At 32.5% G+C, this 10542-nt stretch overlaps 1 long non-coding RNA gene across 1 annotated transcript; it reads left to right on the top strand.

Moving 5' to 3' along the window:
* Window positions 1-689: 689 nt before the first annotated feature.
* Window positions 690-9356, top strand: LOC143066569 (uncharacterized). The gene is made up of 3 exons (XR_012975674.1): window positions 690-747; window positions 5370-5473; window positions 8778-9356. It is a non-coding gene; the product is annotated as an uncharacterized LOC143066569 (long non-coding RNA).
* Window positions 9357-10542: the final 1186 nt, after the last annotated feature.

The following is a 10542-nucleotide window of genomic DNA, read 5'->3' as shown; positions in this document are numbered from 1 at the left end:
AAACAGTAAATTTTAACAAATGAATATGAAAGAGATATACATAATGAAACTGAAGTATTAACTAATTACAGAAAACTAAACCCGAATACATAATGCTATTAAAGTTTAACACAGAATAGACACACCCGAATAAGTCCAGGCGTCAACGTAATTAAAAAAATGTGACGTCACATACGATGGCGAAAAGGCACAAACGTTATGCCACATTTGAATTTATGAAATTTAGAAACAGCATGACGTCACATATGAAAAACTATCAAAGTGAGATAGAATTAGGATTGATTTAAGATTATATTAGAACTAAATACTGATAATTCATTTAAACAAAATGCATATTGCAATACTTATTAATAACAATTAACTGTAATATATATATATATGTCCAGTTTGTTATGAATCCAACTTCAAACGAAAATAATCGTACAAAATTTAATATAATTAATAAAGGCGGTGATTAATTTTTCTATCCGTAAATCAGGCGTATGAATTGATACAACGGATGAATTGCTTGAGGTATTGATGAACATAATTTATATTGACATCATGTTTAGTGCATTTTAAAAGCAATCAAGTATGAGAGATGTTAATAAACTGTTAACGTTAAAACTCGTTTCCATTCAATCTCTAAATTTTTATGCTTTAATTTCTTAGTTAGATACTTCAGATTAATATAAAGATATTCTTCAGCTAGAAGAGAAGAGACTATTCCAATTGACGAAAAAGAAGAAAACACTGAAAGCAAACAAGGTAAACGATTAACATCTTTGAATCTATTTAGCTATTATGTTATAATTAATATAATGAGTGTTCCTGTGAATGTTGTGTTTGATAAACATCGAAAGTAGTTATAATCAATTAATTGTATAAACAATTTTCAAAAATAAATTGTCTGTCAAATACAACCGAGGTTATCTATTCCTGGTGTAGAATATCATCAGTATTTCGAAAAAATCAAAGTTTTGTACATTTGACCATATAGTAAAAGATGTCATGTCATGACAGCAGTGCTGACTTCTGGACTGGTGAAACTTTTAGACAGAAAGTCTCTTCCAGCCTTGGCATCAATCGCATTGTTTCAATATTTGTTAAAAAAAATCAAAGATTAAAGCTTAATTTTAACTACATTTGAAAACACTTATACTGTGTATCATTCGTTCTATAAAAAAAACCAGGTCAAATTCTCCAGATATTCAACACAAAACAAAGTGTTAACTTGGTTCGTCTAATTTAAATCATTTATCCCATATGATATTTGACATGTATATTTATTTTGTAAACAGATTGTGTCATCCGATTTCATTCTTCATTCTTATGCAATACACTTTTAAGTAAAAAAAAAGTTAAACTATTTGTATATATATCTGATGTACAAAATCAATTTACTCTGAGATCTGCTCTGTTTATTTTCAGATATAATGTTATCACCAACAGAAGAAGGTGAGTACATATAATTACCGTCTCCTCGGGGACGATGTTATATAATGAACGATGAATGGTCTTCGGGCTGAATGCTTTCTGTCTACCTGATTGAAAGATATTACTGACTCGTTCATTCTAAACGTTTTTTGATTTGTTTTGGCAATTCGAAACCTTCTAAATGTCCTCTAATACCGCACAGTGTTGATTTTTGACTCTTTATTTTAGTTTTAAAAGTTTCATCGAGACCAATCATGCATATCGGTTCTATGTATAGCCGACACTCATGTAATTTTGTAATTTACAAATAAAAGCGACAGGAGCATATACTACTATGCAATAGTCATAAATCGATTAAGCGATAACAAATCTAGGTCACAAAACAAAACCGATTTAACTACATCAATTTTAAGGAGAAAACAACTGAACAGCTGAAATACTGAACTGTTACAAAAAGCAAGCGCCAACATACATAGAAACTGACTATGTGATAACAACTGCAAAAATTCCTGACTTGGTAAAGGATATTTTAAGAAAATCTGGAGGGTTGAACCTGGTGTTATGGCTAACCAAGACTCTCGCTTATATTACAAACAAAAAAGTAACCATTCCACATTCATCCAGTCGGTCGTTGTTATGAATGTTAAGAGTCATTTTAGTTGAAACGTATATGAAAACATAGAGACACAACTTGCATGACTGTTTCCCTCGGTTGCACTATATCAATACTTAATAAGATAAGTTAAGAAATATATAGTTTGAGACTTACAAATTAGATTAACTGATGATACATATAGGTATAGGAAGATGTGGTATGAGTGCCAATGAGACAACTCTCCATGCAAATAACAATTTATAAAGTAAACAATTATAAGTCAAGGTACGACCTTCAACACGGAGCCTTATGCTTACTTGATTCCTATAATCTGCATTGGTAATGTTGTATAGCATGAATACTCAAACGAGTCCAGTTAAAATAACTAATTCCATGCTTGTTGTCGACTTGTTTTATTGATTATTAGATAAAAAAAAAAAGTGGCACAATCTGATGCGTCCTTTTTCATCTAAAAAAAATATCTGAATAAATAATTATCTATTACTTGTGTCAACCGGATACAGAACTTTAAAACTGACACATACGCATAAATAAAAATATACAATCACTCTCGAATCTAATAGCTATGCTTTTGTACGTTATTTTGAAAATATTTCAGTTAAATGTTACAGACTGTTTGCATGGATTTGTTTTATATATGGGTTTTTTTATTCATTTGTTATATCATACCAACAAAAATTAACCTACATTCATAACATTTTTTGTTGTTTTGTTAAATAGCTCTGTAAAGCTTTTATTTTTAAATTTCTTTTAAAGGGACACTAGCTACCAGGTATAAAAATGTAAAGGGTGACTTTTTTTCGTTTTCAATGAAATTGAAATAGTGACATAATAATTCGATTTTAGCAACCAGTATTGTTCAATTTTGTCAAATTAGGCTAATAAACATTGATGATTAATTATTCACTTGCAAGTGAATAATACAATTTCTGTAATTCAGTATTCATGTGAACTTTAATTTAACCCGTAACCTAGAGATGGATAACGCATTAAGTGTACGTGTTTGGTTATTTAAAGGAAAGGAATGTAATCATTGAAAGTGAAACAAAGGTAAATGATTTGTTTGACTGATTCGAATCACACAAAAAAAACATTTTTATACAGGAAAAACGATGATTAATTTTTAATTATTAATCTATACTATGAGATTAAACTGAACTTGAAAAATCTAATTGCACGAGTTCGCATTTATATCTATATGTATGTTATAATCCTGGTACCTATAACTATTTACACCACTGGGTCGATGCCACTGCAGGTTGACGTTTCGTCCCCGAGGGTATCACCAGCTCAGTAGTCAACATTTCGGTGTTGACATGAATATCAATAATGTGGTCATTTTTACAAATTTCCTGTTTACAAAATTCAGAATTATTCGAAAAACTTAGGTTTTTCTTATCCCAGGCATAGAGTTACCTTGGCACAACTTTTTGGAAATTTTGGACCCTCAATGCTCTTCAGCTTTGAAATTGTTTGGCTTGATTAATATTTTGATATGAGCGTCACTGATTAGTCTTGTGTAGACGAAACGCGCGTCTGGCGTACTAAATTATAATCCTGGTACCTTTGATAACTTATTATATCACCTAGTATATAACCTTTGGAGGTCTTCGGATGTCAACTCGATAGTAAATTAGATGGCGTCCAGACTAGAAATACAACGAACAAAGCTATATATTATCGCACACATGCCCTGTAAATTGTGTATTTTAGACTTTTTTATAATTTGTATAACGGTGTACATAGTTATAAATAAATATAAGAATCTGAGTCAAATCGCAGAACATGAATTTGACAGCTAGTGCCCATTTAAATCTAAAATATAAAAGAACAACTTTATAATTACAGACCATTTCAAGGAGCATACTTGACATACAAAACATGTTGATATTTCCAATTGAAGGAAGGAAAAGTGTTGCGTGTTTAAAAACATCACAGAGAACTTTTGTTCTGTGCAAATGTTGTTTTCAATAAATTAACGTATGTACCTATGAAACGCCTAAAATTAACAACATATTGCGAAGGCTTATATATTGACAGAAAAAACTTATATATATATATATAAATAGACAGGTCAACATCGATCCTTCTTAAATTTACAACGGTCTATACAATATGTAACAATACTTAAACCGATCATAGGTTTTAAGAGTGATTTAAATGAAATGAATCAGAGCTGAAGACGCGTTCCAGCAAAAGGCTTTACGGATGTCAAGTTGGTCCAACATTCAACATTCAACAGTCAACATTCAAATTTTGTTGTTTGTTTGGGGTTTGTTTTTTTTTTTATTTTCTTGCATCCGTTTACAACATTTAACATTCAATTTCAACATTCAACATTCGATTTCAACATTCAACATTCGATTTCAACATTCAACATTCACACACAATTTTTTTTTTCATCTTTTTTTTTTTTTTTTTTTTTCTTGTATCCATTTTCAACATTCAACATTCGATTTTAACATCCAACATTCGATTTCAATATCAACATTCAACATTCAACATTCAATTTTTTTTTTATTTAATCGAATGTTGAATGATGAAAATGGAGAAAAGAAAAAAAAATGAATGTTGACTGTTGAAATCGAATGTTGAATGTTGAAAATGGAATTTAAGAAAAAAATTAATTGAACGATGAGTGTTGAAATCGAATAATGAATGTTGAAATCGAATGTTGAATGCTGAAAATGGACGCAAGAAATTTAAAAAAAAAATTGAATGTTGAATGTTGAATATTGAACCAACTTGACATCCTTGAAGGCTTTTTCAATATACTTTCACCAAACCATAACTCGGCTTAACACCTCGTTTGAGTTAAGACTTTTCTTTATATCAACTCTCAGTACCTATAATTTTATTGATACCTTGCCAAATGAGCGTTTATTATTGTAACACAATTAACTTAAATCACTCATCATAATATCAAGCATTATCAAACTATCATTCGATAAATTGGCATTAGCTGTCAAATCCAGGTTCAGCAATTTGACCCAAGTTCTCATTTCTGAGGTATTAAATTATAAAAAGTATAAAACAAAACAATTCACGGTGTATGGATTCGATAATATGTATCAGCTTTTCGTGTGTTCTTTAGTCTAGATGCCATCTAATCAACCGTCAAATTGCAAGTGAATTATTCATCGGCAATGTTTCTTAGTATATTTCGACAAATTTTAACCAAAGTGGCTGCTAAAAGAGAAATATTATTTCACTATTTCGCTGTCATTAACGATCATACAAAATATTGTTTATTCTCTTTTCCTATCTTGCAGTTAATGTGTTTTAGGAAACCTAAATATATATAAGTATATATTAATTATAATTTCTTATTCATCAGGTGCATCGGTGACATTCATATTTGCCATAATTGTAGCTGTAGCCACTGGAGTGATTTTGTTTTGTTTCATGAAACACATTTATGAAAAAATATTACATATAAAAGTAAGGTTCATGTGTAAAGGATCAATGTAACTTTATGATAAACATATGAAATTCGATTAGGCAGGTAATTTGAACGGAGACACGAAAGACAACAGTCACAACCACTACCAAAAATAAACACTTGTAGTTTTGTCCATCTGATTAATGAAGCCTTTTTCAACTGATTTTTATAGTTCGTTCTTATGTTGTACTGTGACACCACTGTCTGTCCCAAGTAATGTGATCTCTCTAACATGTGTAACCCGTCTTATTCTCTATGTATGTGTCTGTCCAAAGTCATGAGCCTGTAATTCAGTGGTTGTCGTTTGTTTATGTGTTACACATTTGTGTTTCGTTCATTTTTATCACATAAATTAGGCCGTTAGTTTTCTCATTTGAATTGTTTTGCATTGTAATTTCGTGGCCTTTCATATCTGACTATGTGGTATCGGCTTTGCTCGTTGTTGAAGGCTGTATGGTGACTTATAGTTGTTAGTTTCTGTGTCATTTTGGTCTCTTGTGGAGAGTTGTCTCGTTGGCAATCATACCACATCTTCTTTTTTTTATATCCTTAGAGTACTTTTTTTTGTCTCTACTTAACATAGTCTACACTCTCAAGATACAATTGCGACAACAATTAAAACAAACTTTTCTTTTAGTAGGAAAGATCTCAAGAAAACATGGGTATAGTTTTGTCCTTGTAGCACGTGATAACACTAAAGAAAGTTAATCTAGTCCCACTAGGCCACGATCGCACTACGATCTATGAAAAAAATGCAAATTGTGATGATCGTAGTGCGATCGTGTAGATCGCAGTAAGGTCTTATCACGGTCGTGGTGAGGTCTTCAAGATCGTGAAGAGCGTGGCCAACTTTGAACATGTTCAAAACAATCGTGGTGCGGTCGTGGCGAAATCAGGTCGTAGTAGAAGCGTAGTGAGAGCGCACTAAGATCGTAGTAAGATCGCAAAGGTCGCTGTACAATCGTAGCGAGAGCGTGATTTTATTCGGAGAGACTGCGCTACGATCGCACAGCGACGTTATCACGACCTCACTGCGACCATCACGTTCTCACTGCGACCCAACTACGCTTCCACTACGACTATACCACGCTGTTCACGACCATAGTACGATTCTAGCACGCCCTTGCCGTCCTCATCACGCTCTTCTTACGACCTGACTACGTTCACACTACGACCATCATTCTCATTATCATTTTCACATAAAATATATAAAAAAGCTACCTAGATTTTGTTTGTTTGAATGTAATTATCCATTTGCTCTAACGGATCAACCATGCTTCTCGTTTTTAAATGGTTTAACACTAGTAATATTTTGGGTCCTTTATAACGTGCTGATTGATGTGAGCCAAGGCTCCGTGTTGAAGGCCGTACCTTGGCCTATAATGGTTTACTTTTATGAATTGTTACTTGGATGGTGAGTTGTCTCATTAGCACTCATACCACATCTACCTATATATATATATTGATACATCTAGCTATGTCATCTCTGCTATCGTTCACTAAAAAGTCGTCATTGAGTTTTATGGACCAGCAATAGGTTGTAATTTAGGTTTGATTGGTCGGTCCGACATCTCTGCTTGATCAGGATTCGTTACTTTGCTCCCTCTGCCTCTATATCAACTCCTACCACCATGCCCACGTGTTCCGGTAGATTTTGGTGGCATGACTGTATTGTTTCCGAGAAATATACGATTTAATCAGAGATAGAAGGAATTGAACTGTATTGATATGGAACACGATGTTGACGTTATTGCTGAGAACGTAGTAAGATCGCGCTATGAACGTATTATAATCGTGGTAAGAACGTGTTATAATCGCAGTAAGATCGTGTTGCAGTCGGATAACTCGTGGTATGGTAGTAGTGAGAACGTGAAGAGCGTAGAAAGATCTTGATAAGCGTAGTGGGGTCGCAGAATAAGCGCGGTGAGAACGTGGTATAATCGTAGCGGGATATTTGTAGAAGCGTAGAGAGGACGTAGTAGCATCGTAAAAGCAACGAAAATTTACATTTTCATGCTGCTCATACCGCGACCTCACCACGATCTAAATTTATTTTAGATCACGGTGAGCGTGGTGCGATCGTGGTCTAGTGGGACTGGGGATTAAATTAGTGTTCAGAATAAAAAGAATTTGTTGGTTTTGTTAAAATCTCTTACTATTGACCTATTGCTAGTGCTGCGAGTCCATAAATGTATCAGTCATTAATTTGTCGTGATTTAGATTTTGGTTTTAATCTTTTATTACATATATTTCTCTTCGTTCAGTTCGGTTTGTGTAGTTTTGTCTTTCTTCAACTTATGGTTGTGTCCACTATTGCTATCTTCTTGAGTTTCGGACTAAACTTTGAATATTTTAGACACTCAGGTCACTTTATCCTTGGTTATGTTTTTGTTCTTCTTTATATACTATTGCTACAAATGATGTTCTATGCTTTGATCCATTGCGGTCCTGGCGACAGTAGTTATAAGAAGATAGATTTCTCCTTAGGCAGTACAATATTTCAATAATATCAAATCTCAATATCAATATTGGAGATCTATCACTCAGTGCAATTCAATTATAAAAAAAACTGTTTTTTGATAAAAAAAAAAAAAAAAAAAGGCAACAGTAGTATATTGCTGTTCAGACAGCATAAATTGATTGATAGAAAACAAATTTGACTAACAAACTAAAACTGAGAAAAACATATCAACTATAAGAAGAAAACAACGAACAACAGAATCACTAAAGTGCAACAAACTAAACGACAATGCAACAGTACATCTCAACTACCCACATGCACCGATTGATTGAATTGTAAGCTTGATTTTACATCTTTCATTTGTTCTTACTTTTTTTTGGATTCGAACGTCACTGATGAGTCTTTTGTAGACAAAATGCGCGTCTGCCGTAAATACTTATTTTAATCCTGGTATCTATGATGAGTTTATTTACCTAGCTGAGTACAAGAATGTCCTAACAGAGTGTAGGAAATCTGTAGGCAATAGTTAAATTTTGGTAATGCGAAATTATTGCATGAAGAAAATAATTATCATAAAAAGACACAATGAATAAGCATAGGAACTTCAAAAGGGTACCATTTGGCTTCTAGACTCGTGTTATCTTTAACAGCAAATATGTAATAAAAATATTGCTACGTTGGAAAAAAAAACCTTTTTATCCCTTATATCTCCTTCTTTTATATTAAGTGAAGGGTTATGTGAAAAACATTACGATGGAGATATCTGTAATTACTACTTTTTTTCATTTTTTTTTTTCGTTCTTATGTTCACTGTTAATGACTTTCATTTATATATCTTTAAGGGAGACCCAAAAGATGAATGTATAAAAGCCATGGAAGACCAGTGTTCAATACATATACCAGACTTTGACAACAAACTGAATGGAACAGAAATGATTGAATATATGACAAACATTCCACCAATATCTTTCATTGGTATCATTTTACCTTTGAACTCTGGTTTAAATAATGAAAATCATTTCTGGGAAAACTGAAGAGTTCTTACGAAAAGAAAAAAAAAATTACAATTAAAGAATCGTTTAAATTATTCATTGTATTTTAGATTTTATTTTAGTGTATATTTGTCATGTACTAAGGCTTGATTTTAGAAACTTGCGTCTTGTGGTTAGTTTGAAGACTGATACTAATTTGAAAGGCCATAAAGGCTATGAATAATTGTACTGTTGGTACCATAACATTAAAATAACGTCATGTCATTGGTGGTGGGTTAGTATTGTAAAGGACACATCTCCATTAATCCTTAGGGAGTGTACATGGATCCACTTTACACTTGCAGTCAAACAAGGGGTACGTCTACACTGGCGGAATCTCGAAGAACATACATACATTGGTTCAATTTCTATTTCAAGGTTATTGTTAACTAGTCAATATATTTGGTATACATTTTTGATTACACAGAATGTTTGGCCATCCTTTTTCATGTCTACGTAATGATTTTTTATGATGAAGATGCTCTTCAACTTCGTACTTATTTGGCATTTTTAACATTTTTGGATTCGAGCGTCACTGATGAGTCTTTTGTAGACGAAACACGTGTCTGGCGTATATATAAAATTTAGTCCTGATATCTTTGATGAGTTTATTATTGATACACTGTATCCTTTCTTTTTCCTTATGATTCCAAATATTTAAATTAAAAACATTTTCTTTTGAATCTTTGATAGAAAAACCTTTTATGGCACTTCGAGGTGCAAAAATTAATTCTTTATGATTTCCTCAATTGTTTCATTCAAATCAAATAAACAAATTAATATGATGAACATATAATCTTTCAATCAGTTTACAGCAAAATGTATTGAGTGTGTATGTAAAGATAATATTTTTGGTTAGCTTGCTTGTTAGCTCTTAACTGTGAAGTCATTGTTAGGTTAGATATACTACCCTCCTTTAAAAGTAGAGTAGTCCGACAGATAATCAATCTATCTGTCTGTTGGATAGACTATGAAAGGAGGGTAGTATACCTCACCTAATTATGACCTCACAATTCAGCTAGCAAGCAAGCTAACCAAAAATATTGCCTTTATCTACACACTCAAATGAAATAAGTTTAAGGTGATGTTACTGAAATTAATGAAATATGCATATATCATATACGGAACTCTCAACGTGCCAAAACAAATTGATGGATTTTACTGACATTTGAGAAGTCTATGGACGTCAACCCTTTGAATGTTATGAGTAAGAAGGTATGGTCCTTGATTAATTGGAAACATTTCCGATTTTACAGTATGTAAGAATGATTGCCTACATAAAGATATTGAAGGCAATGTACCTATCCTGCTGATGTTTATAAACTTATCTAAGCAAGATTGTTATTTTCTAAGTATAAGTTCAGTATTTTTATGATTTTACTTTTTACAATAGTAGAGATAAGATTAAGTGATTGATTGGTAAGTGTTTTATGCCACTTTCAGCACTATTATGTGGTGGTCAATTGTTTAGGGTGGAGGTAGCAGAGCGCCACTTACCTTCTGTAAAATAACTGACAGCTTAGTAAGATTGGAGTCCAGCACACCTGTCATGTGCAGGATTCAAACTCCCAACCTC

The sequence above is a fragment of the Mytilus galloprovincialis genome, chromosome 3 (assembly GCF_965363235.1).
Source record: "Mytilus galloprovincialis chromosome 3, xbMytGall1.hap1.1, whole genome shotgun sequence".
NCBI lineage: Eukaryota > Metazoa > Mollusca > Bivalvia > Mytilida > Mytilidae > Mytilus > Mytilus galloprovincialis.
Note: the sequence above shows the minus strand (reverse complement) of the source record. Positions and strands in the feature narration are given on the sequence as shown.